A 20,411-nucleotide genomic window follows, 5' to 3' on the forward strand; every position below is an offset into this window, starting at 1 on the left:
AGGGGAAATATGGTCCTCGGTCCCAATAGGATATTCCCATGTCCTGGAGTGGTTATCAGACATTTCTTTAAAACAATAACTCACCCTGCTCACCTTATTCCCAAAATAAGAACAAAAAATCATAAAAATCACTCTCTTCAACTTTATCTTCTCATCCTCTTGCCCACATATTTAATTTTTCGGCTTTGCACAGCACTCTTTCCTACACTTCTGCCTCCTCTATTTCATCACTGGTTAGTTATCATAAGATCTGCTCTCACTGGAAATTTCCAGTCAAATGGGTGTATGGTGCGTGCAGCCACCTGACTGTTAAGGCCTGAACTAGGTAGTAGCACTTTGGGCAGGTTTCCGATCAATAGTTAAAATCCTGGCAAAGCTATACTATAAGTTTGCAATTGGATGGCCTTTACGATACAAGTATACTGACGATGTGTCTCCAAGTCCACTGATACACCACATGCTAAGACAATTGAGCTCTGCCAGACCCTTCTCTGTTACAATGGTGACAGCCTTTTATTGTCCTTTCCTTCTCGTCATTGATATCAAACAGTATTCAACATTATTTATATGCTTATAAGATTCGCAACATACATTAGACACTAAAATTGTACCTATACATATTTACTGCTTCCTCTTCTTGACAATATTTGCAATACTGTGGCATTTCCTGGAACCTCAGTTCTGTCCACTTCCATCGACCATCATCCCTCCCACATCTATGGCTTCTTACTGTAACCCTTTCTGATTCTTTTCCTTAAAACTTTACTTACATGTTCTAACTTATCTAAAGGTGAATGTGCTTGCTGTTCACCTCAGCTTCACTGAATAACCTGCCTTTCATCTCCTATGCCTAAAATGATCAGTCCCTCATTTAATTAACAAAAACAAGAAATGCTGGAATCACTCAGCAGGTCTGGCAGCATCTGTGGAAAGAGAAGCAGAGTTAACGTTTCGGGTCAGTGACCCTTCTTCGGAACTGACAAATATTAGAAAAGTCACAGATTAGAAACAAGTGAGGTGGGGGTGGGGCAAGAGATAACAAAGGAGAAGGTGCGGATTGGACCAGGCCACATAGCTGACCAAAAGGTCATGGAGCAAAGGCAAACAATATGTTAATGGTGTGTTGAAAGACAAAGCATTAGTACAGATTAGGTGTGAATACACTGAATATTGAACAGCAGCAAGTGCAAACCTGAAGAAAAACAACCTGAAAAAAACAGTGGGTAAGCAAACTGAACAAACTAAGATGAAATGAAATAAATGCAAAAAAAAATTGTAAAAAATGTAAGAAGGAATGTAAAAAAAGGAAGAAAAAATAACTAAAAATGAAAGTAAAATGGGGGGCTGTCATGCTCTGAAATTATTGAACTCAATGTTCAGTCCGGCAGGCTGTAGTGTGCCTAATCGGTAGATGAGATGCTGTTCCTCGAGCTTGCGTTGATGTTCACTGGAACACTGCAGCAATCCCAGGACAGAGATGTGAGCATGAGAGCAGGGGGGAGTGTTGAAATGGCAAGCAACCGGAAGCTCAGGGTCCTGCTTGCGGACTGAGCGGAGATGTTCCGCAAAGCGGTCACCCAGTCTGCGCTTGGTCTCCCCAATGTAGAGGAGACCACACTGTGAGCAGCGAATACAGTATACTACATTGAAAGAAGTACAAGTAAATCGCTGCTTCACCTGAAAGGAGTGTTTGGGGCCTGGGATAGTGAGGAGAGAGGAGGTAAATGGGCAGGTATTACACCTCCTGCGATTGCAGGGGAAGGTGCCCTGGGACGGGGACGAGGTGGTGGGGGTAATGGAGGAGTGGACCAGGGTGTCGCGGAGGGAACGATCCCTTCGGAATGCTGACAGGGGAAGGGAGGGGAAGATGCGACTGGTAGTGGCATCACGCTAGAGGTGGCGAAAATGGCGGAGGATGATCCTTTGGATATGGAGGCTGGTGGGATGAAAAGTGAGGACAAGGGGAACCCTGTCATGGTTCTGGGAGGGAGGGGAAGGGGTGAGGGTAGAGGTGCGGGGAAAGGGTCGGACACGGTTGAGGGCCCTGTCAACCACAGTGGGGGGAAATCCTCGGTTGAGGAAAAAGGAGGTCATATCAGAAGCACCGTCATGGAAGGTAGCATCATCAGAGCAGATGCGTCGGAGACGGAGAAACAGGGAGAATGGAATGGAGTCCTTACAGGAGGTAGGGTGTGAAGAAGTGTAGTCGAGGTAGCTGTGGGAGTCAGTGGGCTTATAATGGATATTGGTAGACAACCTATCCCCAGAGATGGAGACAGAGAAGTCGAGGAAGGGAAGGGAAGTGTCATTTAATTAATTTGTTCTCATCACTCTCTTAATATTAATAAATCTGCTAGAAATGCACATATTTTTGTCCAGCATAATCAAATCGATGATTTCTAACTTCTGTTCTCCGACTTTAATGTTCATCATCAGCAATGGCTCTAGTTGTGCGATTCTATCGAGCTGACATCAATGTATAAGAATGATATATGTTTTCATATTACTTTTATTTCTAACAAGACAGAACAGTATTCTGTTCGCGAAAAGCCTGTCTTTTCCTCTCAATGATGCTAACATTGGAAAAGGATGAATTTCAGGCCAGACATTGTACTGTAAAGATAGGCACATATAGATTATCAAATTAATATGCTAGGTGGATAATATTGATCCTCAAGAGTTAGAATTGAAACAGGTAGCCTGTTAAGATAAAAACACAGGCTTTTCATCACTCAGGGGCAAGTGTAAGAGAATATGACTGCAATATTAAAGGCATTAAGTTGTTGTGGAGTCTACATCATAGGATTTTGTACTATAAAGCTACTGCTCAAGAAAAGCAATGATAGGAAGTTATAGTATGGTATGAAAAGCCATAAGGCCTTGCATCTCTGTTTGGCATTCTGTTCAAACAAGTGGGTGGTCATAAAACATCAGGTTAAAGTGTCTCATCCAGCAGGAAACAGACCATAAAGAAAATGGTATAAGAATTGTAATATTTTTACTTAGGCTATCATCAAGACCCAGTGGCACGAACAGGTGTGGAAAGTAATTTTCACAGTTGCTAATGACATCCTATGCATGCGATCGTAATCACTCCACCACTGGTGACTGTGCCTTCAGTTGACTAGGCCCCAAGCTCTGGAATACCCTCCCTACTCCTATCTGCCTCTCCAGCTCGCTTTCCTCTTTTAAGACACTCCTTAAAACCTACCTCTTTGACCAAGCTTTTGGTCATATGACCTAATATCTCCTTCCATGGCTCAGTGTCATACTTTGTGTAATAATGCTCCTCTGAAGTGCCCTGGGACTTTTTATTACATTAAAGGTTCTATATACATATAAGTTGTTGCTGTTGCGAGTGTTAAACATAAGATTGATGCATGTTGCTGTGTATGGATATTTAAGATTAATGTTTTGTCCATAATTAATGAAGTGAACTACTGGACATATTACAGCCTCTAGCTTTTCAAATCTGTTCAAAGGGTAAGGAAGGAAATATCCAATGTTTTGGCAAACTGCAGAGAACAGACAAGAATAGTACTGGTTTGAATACATTCTGATTTGATAAGACCTTTATGGAAGTAAAAGCACCTTCTTTGAGATTTGAACAATAAATAAATTAAAGGAATAGCCAGTATCTCATTCAGCATGGTGCTGTACCTCTGAAGATTGGTGCTCTTGTGGATAAAACAAACCCCTTAAGCAAATTAGTGGAGATCCTAGAGATGGACCTTTTTTTTTTTGAGTAAACCAAAGGACTCATTGTAAACAGAAAATGCTGGAAATACTCAGCAAGTCAGGCAGCATCTGTGAAAAGAAAAATTGAGATAATACTTCAGGTCTGTGACATATTGTCAGAATTGGAAAATGTTACAGATGCAACAGGTTTTAAGCAACCTCGGAGGCTGGGGGGGGGGGGGGCGAATGGGAGGAAAGAGCAAAAGGGAAGGCTGTGATAGAGTGGAAGGCAGGAGTGATTTAAATGACAAAAGGGATGATAGTGTAAGGCAAAAAGGGGTGGAAAATGGGACAAGTAAAGAAACAAAAGATGGGTCTAGAAGAGTTGTAAATGGCAACTGCAAAACCATTACCACCACCTGCTGTCTGAAAAAATGGAAGCAGTTGAACTCGATGTTGAGCTTGGAGGGCTGTTAAGTGCCAAATTGAAAGATGAAGTCCTGTTCCTCGGGCTTCCACTGAGTTTCATTCGGACAGTTTGGGAGGCCGAGGACAGAGAGATGAGAGTGGGAGTGGGGTAGAGAATTAAAATAGCAAATGACTGGAAACTCAGGATCACGCTCGCTAGTTGAAGAGCTGTTCAGCAATGCAATCACCCAATCTGCATTTTGGTCTCCCAAATTTTTTTTAAATTCTTTTATGGGATGTGGGTATCGCTGGCAAGGCCAGCATTTGCTGCCCATCCCTAATTGCCCTCGAGGAGGTGGGGGTGAGCTGCCTTCTTGAACCACTGCAGTACATCTGGTGTGGGTACACCACAGTGCCGTTAGGGAGGGAGCTCCAGGATTTTGATCCAGTGACAGTGAAGGAACGGCGATATAGATCCAAGTCAGGAAAATGTGTGGCTTGGAGGGGAACTCGCAGATGGTGATGTTCCCATGCATCTGCTGCCTTTGTCATTCCAGTTGGTAGAGATCGTGGTTTGGAAGGTACTGTCAAAAGAATCTTGGCGAGTTGCTGCAGTGCATCTTGTATATGGTACATATTGCTGCCACTGTGCGCTGGTGGTAGAGGGAGTGAATGTTTAAGGTGGTGGATGGGTTGCCAATTAAGCAGGCTACTTTGTCCTGGATGGCATCAAGCTTCCTGAGTGCTGTTGAAAGCGCATTTATCCAGGCAAGTGGAGATTATTCCCTCACACGCCTGACATGCCTTGCAGATAGTGGACAGGCTTTGGGGAGTCAGGAGGTGGGTTACTCATCCCTGAATTCCCAACCTCTGACCTGCTTTTGTAGGCACAGTATTTTTGTAGCTGCTCCAGTTCAGTTTTGGTCAATGGTAACCTCCAGGATGTTGATAGTGGGGGATTCAGCGATGGTAATGCAGTTGAGTGTCAAGGGGAGATGATTAAATTCTCTCTTGTTGGAGATGGTCATTGCCTGGCACTTGTGTGGTGCGAATGTTATTTACCACTTATCAGCCCAATCCTGAATGTTGTCCAGGTCTTGCTGCATATGGACATGGACTGCTTCGTGAGCATTGAATGCAATATACTAAACTGAAAGAAGTGCAAGTAAATCATTTTTTCACCCAGAAGCAATATCTGGGACCCTGGACAATGCGAAGGGAGGAGACGAAAGGACAAGTATTGCATCTCCTGCGCTTGCAAGGGAAGATGCCGGGGACGGGGTGTTGGTGTCGGGGAAGATTGACGAGTGGACCAATATTTTGCGGAAGGAACGGCCCCTTCTGAATGCTGAAACGGGAGAGGGGAAGATGTATTTGGTGGTGGCATCGTGCTGGAGGTGGCAGAAATTGTGGAGGATGATCCGTTGAATGTGGAGGCTGGTGGAAAGCGAGGACTAGGGGAAACTATTGTGGTTCTGGGAGGGAGGGGAAGGGGCGACAGCAGAAGTGCAGGAAATGGGATAAGTGAGGGTCCTGTCAACCACGTGGAGGGGGATACTTGGTTGAAGAGAAAGGAAGACATATCGGAAGCACATATGTGGAAGGTAGCATTGATTGCATTTTCTTTTCCTTGTGCTTACTAAGACTTCAGAAATCAAGGCACTAATCACATATCAGGGATCAGTTAGCACTTGAATAGTGGGTTCCTTTATTGAGGGAAGTAGCATGGCCTTATATTACAAGAGAATTTCTGTATATATCTGGTCTGTTTGGTGATCAGCAGCAGACTGAGTGAGACTCAGTCACATGGTATGTTACATCATTTTCTTTCTAGCACGGTATACTGAAAATTTAACCACACTCACTTAAAGGTGTACTATAATCCCCCTTTTTTCAAACTAAAAACCTCCCCCTTATAATTAAATATAACTATTTACAATGCAAGAAAAATGTGTCTATACATTACAGAACGATGAGCTATAAAACTCACAGGGTTATAAGTCTCAATCTTTGTGGTGGTCAGCTCACACACCTCAACTTAGCAACTGTAATGTTGGCTTGTGGTTATTGGATCTTCTCACAGTGATCTGTGGGAGTAGTATGCTTGGATGTTGCATGGAATGTGGTCTTGGACCTTGTCCTAGATGCAGTGGAGTTACCTGGATGTTGAGAATGAGGCACTTGTCTGATTTGTCCTCGCTTTCTTCTCACAGTTGCTCTACTGGGTGTACTGGGCTCATATGACCTTGGTTCTGGACATATCCGTGTTACTTCAGGTGGCTGCCACGTACCTTCTGTGGGATGCTGAACTTTTACTTGCTATCCCAGCCTTAGATCTGGCAATCTTTCATCCTCCCCTGTTTTTCCAAAAATGCCCCTCTCACTTCTGGAAGGGTTGAATGATGGAAGTGAGGTAGATTTGTACGTACTGACCTGTCAAATAATAGTTCCGTCACCGAGGGTATTGTTGCACGCAGAGGAACAACTATGAGGCGAAGCATAGCAATGTGCAGATCCTGCTTAGTTTTCCTTCTGAATTAGTGATTTCACCGCATGAACCATTCTCTTGACCATGGATGAGTTAGCTATGATTTTCCAGAATTCCTTAGATTCAGGAATGGTCCAGTCAGATTGAAAGTTGGAACATGTTATACCACTTTTCAAGAAAGGAGGTAGAGAGAAAATGGAACTACAGGCCAGTTAGCCTAATATCAGTCGTTGGGAAGATGCTGGAAACTAAAGAAGTCTTAACAATGCACTTGGAAAAGCATAGTATGATTAGAACAAGTCAACGTGGTTTTACTAAAGGGAAATTCTGTTTTGACAAATTTATGAGTATTTTGAAGATGTAACTAATAGGGTAGATAAAGGGGAACCAGTAGATGTAGTATGCTTGGATTTCCAAAAGGCATTTGATAAGGTGCAACATAAAAGATTAATAGGCAAGATAAGGGCTCATGGTGTTGGGGGTAATATATTAGCATGGATAAAGGATTGGTTAACAGTCAGGAAGCAGAGAGTTGGCATAACTGGGACATTTTCAAGTTGGCTGGCAGTGAATAGTGGGGTGCTGCAAGGATCATTGCTGGGGTCTCAGCTATTTACACTCTATATTAATGATAGATGAAGAGACAGGGATTAATGTATCTAAGTTTGCTGATGATAGGTGGAAAGGTAAGCTGTGGGGAGGACATAGAGAGGCTGCGAAGAGATAGAGACAGGTTAAGTGAGTGGGCAACAAAATGGCAAATGGAGCATAAAGTAAGGAAGTGTGAAGTAGTTCACTTTGGTCGTAAAAATAGAAAAGCAGAATACTTTTTAAAAGGTGTGAAACTGTTAAGTGTTGATGTTCAGAGAGACTTGGGTGTACTCATACAAGAATGCACAAAGTTAACATGCAAGGCAACAGGCTATCAGGAAGGGGCATGTTGGCCTTTATTGCAAGGGGATTGGAGTACAGGAATAAAGAAGGCTTACCAAAATTGTACAGGGCCTTGGTCAGACCGCACCTGGAATACAGCGTGCAGTTTTGGTCTCCCCATTTAAGAAAGGACATACTTGCGGTGCAGCAAAGATTTACAAAATTGGTCCCTAGGATGAGGGGGTTGTCCTATGATGAGAGGTTGAGTAAATTGGGCCTAGATTCTCTGGAGTTTTGGAGAATGAGAGGTGATCTAATTGAGACATACAAGATTCTGAAAGGGCTTGACAGGGTAGACGCTGAGAGATTGTTTCCGCTGGTTGGGGAATCTAGAACAGAGGGGCACAGTCTCTGGATAAGGGGCTGATCATTCAGGACTCAGATGAGGAGAAATTACTACACTCAAAGGGTTGCGAATCTTTGGAATTCTCTGCCCCAGAGGGTTGTGGATACTTCATTGTTGAATACATTTAAGGCTGGGACAGATAGATTTTTGGTCTCGCAGGGAATCAAGGGATATGGGGAGCGGGCAGGAAAGTGGCATTGAAGCCCAAGATCAGCCACGATCGTATTGAATGGCAGAGCAGGCTCGATGGGCTACTTTTGCTCTGATTTCTTGTGTTCATGCCATTGGATCTTGGGTAGTGCGGAGATGACATAGTGTGGTCAATGCCCCACGTTTCACACCTGTCCCTGAATAGCTTCCCTGTGAACTGAGGTCTGTTGTCTGATATGACCTCCCTGGGTGCTCCAAATAGGCTGAAAACAGCACTTAGTGTTTCAGCGACCATTGCGCTCGATGTATTGTGCAGCATATTTTGAGAAGTAGTCAGTGACAACTAAGAAATCATCCCCATGAACATGGAATAAATCAGATGCAATCTTGGCCCATGGATGAGTAGGCACCTCATGAGGAATGAACGGTTCCTTTTGCTGACTTGGTATGCCTAGCACTGCTTCACTGTGACCTCAATGTCATCGTGGATGCCTGGCCAATAGACTGTTTCTCTGGCTAATCTTCTAGTCCAATCAATGCCCATATGAGATCGGGGTAGCTGTTGCAGTATGTCACGTCTCAATGCTTCCAGTATGATGGCCTGTTTATCTTTAAAAATAACAACCCTGGATAGACCAAGCTCATCTCAAAATGCCCAAAACTGTCTTACGTGATCGCGGACATCCTGAATAAAGTTTGGCCATCCTTCTATGATTGTGTTCCAAAGAAGCTGTAGTCTTGGATCCTTTGCTGTCTCAAACTACAATTGTTGGCATTTCTGCTGCGAGAAGCTCATCAGATCCACATGGAATATATCCTCCATCTCCATGTCTATCAAATTGACTTGTAAATTGACGTTTACATCTGCAGTTTTCTCCAGACTGGGTAACCTGCTTAGTGTATAGGATGTAACCATCAGATTGCCAGGTTTACACTGCATGTCGCAGTTGTAACCCTGTATTTTTACCAACAGGCATTGCAATCTTGGAAGCGTGCTAATCAATGGCTTCTTTCAAATCATCTTGAGCGGTTTATGGTCTATTTCGACCACAAATCTCTTCTCAAATAGGTATGTATGAAAACGCATAATTCCAAACACCAAGGCTAACGTTTCTCTCTCGACGTTGAAGTAGTTTGACTGTGCTGCAGACAAAGATTTCAATGCAAATGCAATGAGCTTGCCTTTCTGCAGGATACATACTCCTAATCCTTTCTGGGATATGTCCACTTCGCACGTCTGGGGTCTTTTTTTTTTATTCATTCATGGGATGTGGGCATCGCTGGCAAGGCCAGTATTTATTTCCCATCAATAATTGCCCTTGAGAAGGTAGTGGTGAGCTGCCTTCTTGAACTGCTGCAGTCCAAGTGAGGTAGGTACAACCACAGTGCTGTTAGGAAGGGAGTTCCAGGATTTTGACCCAGTGACAGTGAAGGAATGGCGATATAGTTCGAAGTCAGAATGGTGTGTGACTTGGAGGGGAACTTGGAGGTGGTGTTCCCATGCATTTTCTGTTCTTGTCCTTCTAGTTGGTAGAGGTCGCAGGTTTGGAAGGTGCTGTCTAAGGAGCCTTGGTGTGTTGCTGTAGTGCATCTTGTAGATGGTACACACTGCTGCCACTGTGCGTCAGTGGTGGAGGGAGTGAATGTTTGTGGATGGGGTGCAGATCAAGTGGGCTGCTTTGTCCTGGATGGTGTCGAGCTTCTTGAGTGTTGTTGGAGCTGCACCCATTCAGGCAAGTGGAGAGTACTCCATCACACTCCTGACTTGTGCCTTGTAGATGGTGGACAGGCTTTGGGGAGTCAGGAGGTGAGTTCTGGAGTCATAAAACTGTAACAATGCTTCCAACTTCTTCATTTCCTGGAAAAGATGTTGGCGGTCTTCGTGCCAAAGAAAAGGCACCTCCTTCTTCAATAATTCCCATAGACGACGCTTTCTGTTCAAAATTTTGGATATACAGAGATAAAAAGTTGAAGAATCCTAAACAAAATTGGAGATCCTCCTCATCTTGGGGTGTTGGCATCGTATGAACATCCTCCAGTTTGCTGTGGTCAGAACGAATACCTGTACTTGAGTATAAAAAGTTGATTTGTTGTACATTAATCTCGAATTTGTGACTGTTAAATACCAGGCTTTCTTTGTGTTCTGCTTGCATCAGGAGATGTAGAATCGTCATGCTCTTGTTTCATCCTTCCGACTACAGCAATATCATCCACCACGGTTCTTGAGACGTCTCAGCCAAATGTACTGACCGATAACCATTCTGTACATCTAGTTTTGAGAAAAATTTAACTCCTGCGAACTTCGGGTTAAGCTCTTCCAGTGTAGGAATCTTGTGCAGACAATGCTTGAATGCTTTGTTCAAATTTCTTGGATCCAGGCAGATTCTACGTGATCTGTCTTTCTTGACTACACTCGTGATTGAGCTGCACCAATCTGTGTGCTCTTGTATCTCTCCGATGATCCCACTGGTTTCCATCTAGTCAAGTTCAAATTTCAACTTGGACTGAATGTGGATGCTGCATTTTTGTGGTGAGTCTATTGATGGTACGGCATCCTCTCTTCGATGTAAAGTCGTGCTCCATTGAAACTGCCAATTCTGTCAAAGCAATCTGGTACTGTGCTGTTGGATCGTTGACTGAAGTGATGGGCATATCTTCTGATACTGGTTTGCCGCACCTGAGTGATCCCATGTATCGTCACCAAGGTTAGGTCTCTCCATGGTGGTAGACCCGCAATCTCTGGATCTTTTGTCTCTACGATATAGAACATTTGCCACATCCAGGATGACTGGTTATATTAACACTCTCTCAGGAATTTTTTTTTTTATTCATTCATGGGATGTGGGCGTCGCTGGCTAGGCGAGCATTTATTGCCTATCCCTAATTGCCCTTGAGAAGCTGGTGGTGAGCTGCCTTCTTGAACCGCTGCATGATGGCTGATCCGTTGTGGGCATACAATTTTACAGCATTTGGATTTGCTATGGCCTTTCATTTGTTTGGGTACATTTCTTGTGGAATCTGCAGGAGGAGTATGTTTGTGCCCACCCTGTATCTACTTTAGCCAGTAATGAACGTTTGCCAATATTTTGTGGACGGATGATCTGGATCATGACAAAAACTTCAAATGGTGCAATGACATGTGTGTTCTGTGATACGGATGGTATGGAGAGTGTGCTCACCTCACTTTGCATCAACTTGCTCTTCATTGCCACTGTCCACTACTTTGTGTATGCTTTTCCTACCAAATCTGCTCCAGTCTTTATTGCTGCCTGAAGGTATCTTCTGCTTGTGGTCCGCTGAAACCTTTGCGCGACTCTTTGCAGGACTCTTTGCAGCTCCTTCAGCCTTACTCTTCTGCATTGTCACTGCAATGACCCGTCATGTCACATGCTTTGCAGAAATCAAAGAATTCCATACAACTCTTTGGCATGTGTAGAAGTCCACATCTCTTACACAGCTTCCCAGGGTTGGATACTCGAGGTTGTATAGAGACCGTGTAGACCCTGTTGGCCCACAATGATGACTTTGTATTTGTGTCCATCCTTAAGCAGTTCGTCAATGCTGCAATCTTTGGGTTTATCTAGCAGTTCTTTCCAAAATGCATCGATTGGTGTGGATGCAATCACCAGCTCAGCAATTCTTTCTGCTAGCTTGGCATCTGGAAAGTCGCAGAATGTACCTACTAATAAAGTGGTCAACGGACTTGTGGGGTTGCTGATGAAACGCCATAAACTCTAGTCTTAGGATGCAAAAATTAATTTGGACTCTTAACTGGTCTTCGAGAGTTGTCCAGATTTTCTTTGGATCCCTTTGATCCTCTTCTGAGAGTCCAGATGTATTTAAATCGTTGTAAGCCTTCGTTTCCAATTGTAATATGGATTTTGATAGCCTGCTATCTGGCTTAGTCTCCTAGGTCAATAAATCAAAGCTCTGTTCTTTGTTTGCGCAGCCTAAACTCCGATAATTAATTGGCCATTTGCCAATTGATGTTCGGAAATTTGGCAGTCATATTTCCAGTTTTTCAGGACTTTCCTGCTGCTTTCTGTGTTTTAAAATGATGTCCCTGTCGTTTTGCTGCTCAGGGCCTGAATGCTGCAGTCACTGCAGTTCCTCAGCTTGCCACAGCTTGCCCTATTGCTGAAGTACTTAAGATGGGTGGCGTTGCAATTGCTTTCATGCACTTTTTCCTGACTCCGCCTACGAAGTTCATTTATGGCTGAACGCACAATGGTTGCCAAGCCTGTAATGGCAACGCAGGCTTTTCCAGATTTTTACTTGTGTCTGCCATTAACTTTCGCCGCCCTTCTCGGCCCGATTTCAACAATGGTTCTGATTTCCCTTGTTTGCAATTGATCCAGCTGGACATGTTCCCATAACTCGCCTACCCTGGCTAAGCACTGCCCAGTGCTATACCGCTTGACACCTATTCCAATTTTTTAAACTTACAGAACTCGCTGCATAGCGGTCTTTTGTTTTTATACCATACACTATTTATTGACTGAGTGGTTTTGACTCTGAAGTTCATTTTTGCTTACCAGCCACTTCCGGTTTCTGCACTATCGATGCTTCCGCACTGCACATGATGAACTTAGGTTTTGAGAATCTTTGCGTCTTCAACATGTTATGAGAGTTTCCATTCCTTGGTAAAATTTGAGAATCTATATTTTGAAAACTGTAAAGGATTACATGGATGCTGGAATTTTGAAGAAGCTAAACTTTGGGTGTTTTTCACAAACGGAAAGTCAACAGAAGGTTAACCAGGAAACAAATCTGACAGGAAAGCATCTGATTTCAAGTAAACACAGCAGGGTGTTGCGTTTTTACCTGAACAGCTATTTGCTTATTGACAAGTTAGGATTTATGTCATAGGACTTGCCTCTGGAAAGGTTTTTGTTTAAATTAGGAAGAAACTTTTTCCCTTAGCGGTTGTGTATATGAGCGTGTGTGTGAGGGCTAGGAAAAAATAAGGGGCTTTAATATTTCCATTTGTGCATATGTTTTACTTCATTATTGGTTAAGACTTGATTTATAATAAATGGATACCTTCTTTGTTTATTAAAGAAACCTGGTTGGTGTGCTTTATTCTGGGGACAAATAGAATATTTGGTTGACTGTTTGGGGTAAGTGGGAAAATTTAAATGTATGTTGTGACCTGTGGAGAAGTGGGACTGAATTAACAGTGCATTCCTCCTGCCTCGATCGTAACTCTTCAAATCTTCACCACCATCGGTTGGTGGTGTATTTGGTGAGCTCTAAAATGAAAAAAAAACTCCACTTTTTCTTTTCCTTGTGCTTACTAAGACTTCAGCCATCAACACACTAACCGCACATCGTGTCAGTTAACACAGAATAGCAGGTTCCTTTATTGAAGGTAGTAGCATGACGTTACATTGCAAGAGAACATCTGTACATGGCTGGGCTATTTGATGATCAGCAGAATACTGAGGATGAAACTCAGTCACATGGTATGTTACATCATATCCTCTCTAGCAGGTGTACTGAAAATATAACCACACGCACTTAAAGTTGTACAAGAACAGCATCGTCAGAAGAGATGTGATGGAGGTGAAGAAACAGGGAGAACCTTAAAGGAAGAGAGGTGTGAGGTAGTGCAATCAAAGTAGCTGTGGGAGTCAAAGTAGATATTAGTTGATAACTTATCCATAGAGATACAGAAGTCAAGGAGGGGAAGGGAAGAGTTAGAGATGGGCTATGCGACGGTGAGGGAAGGGTGGAAATTTGAAGCACAGTTGATGAAATTTTCCAGTTTGAAGCAGCACCAATACAGTTAACAATGTGTCAGAAAATGACATAAGCAAGGGGTCATGAGTAGGATTGAAATAACAAATGTTCCATGCATCCCATAAAAAGGCAGGTATAGCCAGGACTCATAAGCATTTCAATAACAATACCTTTTAATTGAAGGATATGAGGGCAGTCAAAGGAGAAGTTGCTAAATGTAGAAACAAGTTCATCCAGGTGGAGGAGGGTGGTGGTGGATGGGGACTGGTTAGGACTCCTTTCAAGGAAGAAGTGGAGGGCTCACAGACTGTCCTGGTGGGGTAAGGAGGTGCAGAAGGAATGGGCATACATGCTGCATGTTAAACTCCAGAAAGTTTGTTGTGGAAGAATAATGCTGGGGCCTATCTTTACTCAATTTCACATTTATTGTAGAGATTAAAAGGATTACAAACATGTTGCTCCTCACTCAAGCTCTCCACCAGTCTCAGTAAGAGTTTCTTTATAAGTGCTCAAGTAAGACCCCAGTTAACTCCCGCCGCCTGCATATAATTAAACATTTGATACACAATTAACAGATTCCCATATGATAAAAGCAAAATACTGCAGATGCTGGAAATCTGAAATAAAAACAAGAAATGCTGGAAATACTCAGCAGGTCTGGCAGCATCTGTGGAGAGAGAAGCAGAGTTAACGTTTCAGGTCAGTGACCCTTCTTCAGAACCAGCAGATATTAGAAATGTAAAAGGTTTTAAAGCAAGTAAAGCGGGGGTGGGGCAAGAGATAACAAAGGAGAAGGTGTAGATAGGACAAGGTCACAGAGAATAACCGACTAGAAGGTCATGGAGCAAAGGCAAACAATATGTTAATGGTGTGTTGAAAGACAAAGCATTAGTACAGATAGGGTGTTAATGGACTGAAACTGAACAGCCACAAGCACAAACATGAAAAAATGGGTACGCAAACTGAACAAACTAAGATAAAATAAAACACAAAAAAGTATAAAAAAAGAAAAAATAACTAAAAATAAAAGTAAAATGGGGGGGGGGGGGCTGTCATACTCTGAAATGATTGAACTCAATGTTCAGTGCGGCAGGCTGTACTGAGCCTCATTGGTAAATGAGATGCTGTTCCTCGAGCTTGCATTGATGTTCACTGGAACACTGCAGCAATCCCAGGACAGAGATGTGAGCATGAGAACAGGGGGGAGCTATCCAGATAACATTGTAACCAATCTGTTCTACATACTGTCCATGTGCAAGCACTATCTAATACAGCACAGTTGAATGAATCTACAACTAACACATTCAACAAAGGACTAAAACTCCTTGTGACTAGTACAATTCATTCAGATTCATCAGTACCTTCGTCTTCTGTCTCAGAATTCTCTGTTGTGTGTTATTTCGAGGACTCTGCCCCTCCACTTTGGGCAGTTCATTTCATAATGATACTTTGAGTCACACCTGAAGCACCTATTAACTGTTCCTTGGGCATTCCTGGGATTCATTCACCTATGATTGCTGTTCTCATTCTGACTTCCACTGTAATAGTCAGACCTCCAAAGGTGCTTTCATTCTCATTCCTCCTGTCTTTAACTTGTACTTCTGCCTGCATCCAATATCTGGGCCATTTTGAAATCCAGTAAACATGCAGTCCTCCATTCTTTGTGTCACTGCAGGATGCCTCGTTTGTCCTACCAGGGCTGCAGGAAATGACTGTTTCCCCAGGAATTTCCTTAAGTCAGCAGGCGTCTGATCTAACAGGGAGTCTTTTTCCAAGAACCGAACATCATTTAGAACCAAGATCCTGTCCAATGTGACACCTTAGCACAATCTAGCAATTTAAATGCTAGCACTGAACCAGGGCTCTCCAAATTGAATTTCCTCAGTCTTCTATACAGTCTGTTAAAGTCCATGGTACATTCCTCCATTGAATAATCACCTGTTTTCTGAAAGCTATCAAAGCCTGACCATGCCTCATACGCATTCAATAGGTCATCTTTCTAGTAAATTTCATCCAGGAATTCGAACAGAAGATCCAACCCTTCATCAGTATTCAACTGACGAGCATCCAGTTCAAAAAACACTTTAATTCTGATTTTACTTCTGGTAGGGAAGTGACAACGCCAAGGTCATACCTTGTTTCCTCTTTGGTAGGGATGTAACCCGTGTCCACATATCCACTTCATTCTTCCACTGGCCATATGGTTCAGACTCAGAACATCGCAGGGTAATCATGCCCTGACAATTTACACTTGCTTTCTGCCATATTTTCCACACTAGCCAGTGAGTTTTTAGTTTTCTATGCAAAAAGAAAATCCTAGTTTCTAGCTGTCAGCTTTAGGCAACCATCCTCTGCTACCCTGTTGAGCTCCAGAAAGCTTGTTCTGGAAGGATAATGCTGGAGCCTATCTTTACTCAGTTTCACGTTTATTGTACAGAGTAAAAGGATTACAAATATGCAGCTCCTCACTCAAACCCTCCACCAGTCTCAGTTAAGAGTCTCTTTATTAGTGCTCAAGACCCCAGTTAACACCCTCCACCTGCATATAAACAACTGATACACAATTAACAGTGAAAAGAAGATGGTTAGGGACAGGATACTGTGAAAGTGGCAGGGGGCATCAGAAGAGTACTTTTTTTTTACTAAATAGTCATTTGGTAGTAAAGAACTTAAGTATTGCTGAAAATAGAGACATGTTGACAAAGCTTTTCTTCTTGCACGCATCAGGACAATCCACAAGAATACCAATGTAAGGGAAAAACACCTTTATACTGTATGAGAAGAGAGTGCTGATTGGTTGGTCTCTATTTTCAGCTTTTTTTTTATTCCTTCATGGGATGTGGGTGTCACTGGCAGGCCAGCATCTGTTGCTCATTCCTAATTGCCCTTGAACTGAGTGGCTTGCTAGGCCAATTCAGAGGGCAGTTAATAGTCAACCACATTGCTGTAGATCTGGAGTCACACGTAGGCCAGACCAGGTAAGGATGGCAGATTTCCTTTCCTAAACGACATTAGTGAACCAGATGGGTTTTTCTAACAATTGACAATAGTTTCATAGCACCATTACTGAGATAGCTTTCAATTCCAGAAATTTATTAATTAATTGAATTCAAATTCCACCAGCTGCCATGATACGATTTGAACCCATGTCCCCCAGGGCATTAGCATAGGCCTCCGGATTACTAGTCCAGTGACATTACCACAGCGCCACCGTCTCCCACATTCAAGAGGAGAAATAATGAAGTCGAGATAGGAAGACGTCAGTCCCGTGGGGCAAGAACAGGCTGAAATGATAAATATAGCATAGCAGACCTGTGTGCATCTTGGGAAGGAGATAGAAGAAGGCTGTGTGGATTGGGGAATTCGAGGTTGGGGACTGGGGAAGATCTCCAGAGGAGATGAGGTCAGTGATGATTTGGGAAATGATGGCTTGATGTTCTGTGCTGGCTTCTTGGTTCAGGGGGAAGTAGGAGGAGAATGTCAGAGGTTGGTGTTCAGCCTCCACAAGGTAGAGGTTTGTTTTCCTAACAACAACCATGCCAGCCTTGTAGGCAGGTTTAATGACAATCTCAGGGTTGGATCTCAGAGAATGGAGTGCTGCAAGTTTAGAGGGAAGTAGGTTAGAGTGACTTGGGGAGCAGATAAAAAGAGACAGCCGAGGTCATGCTGGCAGTTCCCAATGAAAAGATCTAGAGAGGGTAAGAGGTCAGAGGGAGGGGTCCAGGTGGAATGAGACTTCTGAACATAATAACAGTGGTAGGCTATTTGGCCCCTCAAGGCTGTTCCAGCACTCAATGAGATCAGGGCTGATCTGCGATCTAACTCCATATAGTTGCCTTTGCCCCATACTCCTTAGTCCTTTGGTTAACAAAAATCTATCAATCTCTGATTTTAAAATTGACAATTGATCGAGCATCAATTGCCATTTGCGGAAGAATGTTTCAAACAAGGCAAGAGAAAGGTATTAATATGGGAAAAGATAAACAAACCATGACAGGAAGAAGGGACAGTGAGTACAAATCTAAGTGTAAATCAGCAAACAAGGCTAGAGGTTACAAAAATAAAAGGACAAAATTAAAGACTCTGTATCTGAATGCACATAGAATTGAAACAGAACTGATGAACTTAAGCACAAATAGAAATAAATAAGTATGATCTAATGGCCAATACAGAGACATGGCTGCAGGATGACATAGATTGGGGCCTGAATATTGAAGGGTACATGACATTTAAGAAGGACAAGAAGCTAGGAAAAGGTGGAGGCGTGGCTCTGTTAATTAATGATGGCATTAACACAATAGAGAGGGATAACCTAGGTTCAGGAAACCAGGATGTAGAAGTGTTTTGGATCGAGATGAGAAATGATAAAGGCAAGAAGTCACATGTGGGAGTGTTTACAGGCCCCCTAACAGTAACCACACGGTAGGACGGATATAAAGGAAGAAATAATGGGAGCTTGTCAGAAAGGTACGGCAATAATCATGGGGGACTTTAATCTACATATAGACTGGGAAAATCATATGGACAAAGGTAGTCGAGATGAGGAGCTCATGGAATGTTTTCGGGATAGTTTCTTAGAACAGCACATTCTGGAGCTAATGAGCTGGAGGATATACTAGACTTAGTATGGTGCAGGAGTTAGGATCAATTCATGATCTCATAGCGAAGATGCCCTAGGCAGCAGTGATCATGATATGATTAAATTTTACATTCAGTTTGAGGGAGAGAAGAGTGGTTCTAAGACTAGTATTTTAAACTTAAATAAGGGTAATTATGAGGGCATGAAAGCAGAGCTAGCAAGCGTGAACTGGCAAAGTAGGTTAAGGGATAGGTCAATAAAGATGAAGTGGCAGACATTTAAGGGGACATTTCAGAATACACAGAATAGATACATTCCAACAAGAGGACCCACCATCCGGGGTTAACTAAAAAAATTAAATATAGTATCAAACTTAAAGAAAAAGCATACAATTGTGCAAAGATGGGAGCAGGTCAGAAGATTGGACAGAATATAAAAAGCAGCAAAGAATGACAAAGATTGATAAGGAGGGAAGAATTACAGTAGGAGAGAAAGCTGGCTAGAAATATAAAAAGATAGTAAGAGTTTCGATCGATATTTAAAAAAGAAAAGTTAGTAAAGTGAGCGTTGGTCCTATGGAAAGTGAGTCGGGAATTAATAAGGAAAAATAAGGAGATGGCAAATGAATTGAACAGGTACTTTGCATCAGTCTTCATCACAGACGATACCAGTAACATCCCAGAAATAGCTGTAAATCAGGAAATAGAAGGGAGGGAGGAAATCAAGAGAATTACAATCACCAGGGAAGTGGCACTGAGCATATTTTTGGAGCTACTGGCTGATAAGTCCCTGGGTCCGGATGGATGTCATCCGAGGGTCTTAAAATAACTGGCTAGTGAGATGGTTGATGCATTGGTTTTAATTTTGCAAAATTCCCATGATTCAGGGAAGGTTCCATAGATTGGAAAATAGCCAACAAAACTCCTTTATTCAAAAAGGGAGGGAGACAGGAAGCAGGAAACTACAGGCCAGTTAGCTTAACCTAGGAACATAGGAGCAGGAGTAGGCCATTCAGCCCATTGAGCCTGCCCCACCGTTCAACATGATCTTGGCTGATCATCAACTTCAATGCCTTTATCCCACACTATCCTCATACCCCCTTATGTCATTTGTATTTAGAAATCTGTCAATTTCTGCTTTAAACATACTCAATGATTGAGCTTTCACAGCTCTCTGGGGTGGAGAATTCCGAAGATTCACAACCCTCTGGGTAAAGAAATTTCTCCTCATCTCTGTCCTAAGTGGCTTCCCCCTTATTTTGAAATTGTGTCCCCTGGTTCTAGACTCCCCAACCAGGGGAAACATCTTGCCTGCATCTACCCTATGTATTCCTTTAAGTATTTTGTAGGTTTCAATGAGATCATCTCTCATTCTTCAAAACTCTAGAGAATACAAGCCCTATTTCCCCAATCTCTCTTCATAGGACAGTCCCGCCATCCTGGGAACAGTTCTGGTGAATCTTCGTTGCACTCCCTCTATGGCAATAATATCCTTCCTAAGGTAAGGGGACCAAAACTGCACACTGTACACCAAGTGCGGTCTAACCAAGGTTCTATACAATTGAAGCAAGACTTCACTACGCTTGTACTCAAATCCTCTTGCATTAAAGACTAACATACCATTAGCCTTCCTAATTGCTTGCTGCACCTGCATGTTAACTTTCAGTGACTTATTGACAAGGACACCCAAGTCCCTTTGTACATCTACATTTTCTAATCGCTTACCATTTAAGAAATACTCTGCACATCTATTCCTGCTACCAAAGTGGATAACCTCACATTTTTCCACATTATATTCCATCTGCCACATTCTTGCCCACTCACTAAGTCTGCACAAATGCCCTTGAAGCCGCTTTGCATCTTCATAGGGAAAATGTTATAGCAGAGCGCTTAGAAAAATTCAAAGTAATCAGGCAGAGTCAACATGGTTTTGTGAAAGGGAAATCATGTTTAACCAATTTATTGGAGTTCTTTGAAGAAGTAACATATGCTGTGGATAAAGGGGAACCAGTGGATGTACTGTACTCAGATTTGCAGAAGGCATTTCATAAGGTGTCACATCAAAGGTTATTGTGGAAAATAAAAGCT

The 20,411-nt window shown here is 42.7% G+C and overlaps 1 protein-coding gene across 9 annotated transcripts in view; it reads right to left on the minus strand.

Moving 5' to 3' along the window:
* Nucleotides 1-20,411, minus strand: part of LOC137346782 (tyrosine-protein phosphatase non-receptor type 3-like) — a 360,471-nt gene that overhangs the window by 107,536 nt on the left and 232,524 nt on the right. The gene's annotated exons all lie outside the window — the stretch shown is intronic.

This window comes from Heterodontus francisci, chromosome 2 (assembly GCF_036365525.1).
Source record: "Heterodontus francisci isolate sHetFra1 chromosome 2, sHetFra1.hap1, whole genome shotgun sequence".
NCBI lineage: Eukaryota > Metazoa > Chordata > Chondrichthyes > Heterodontiformes > Heterodontidae > Heterodontus > Heterodontus francisci.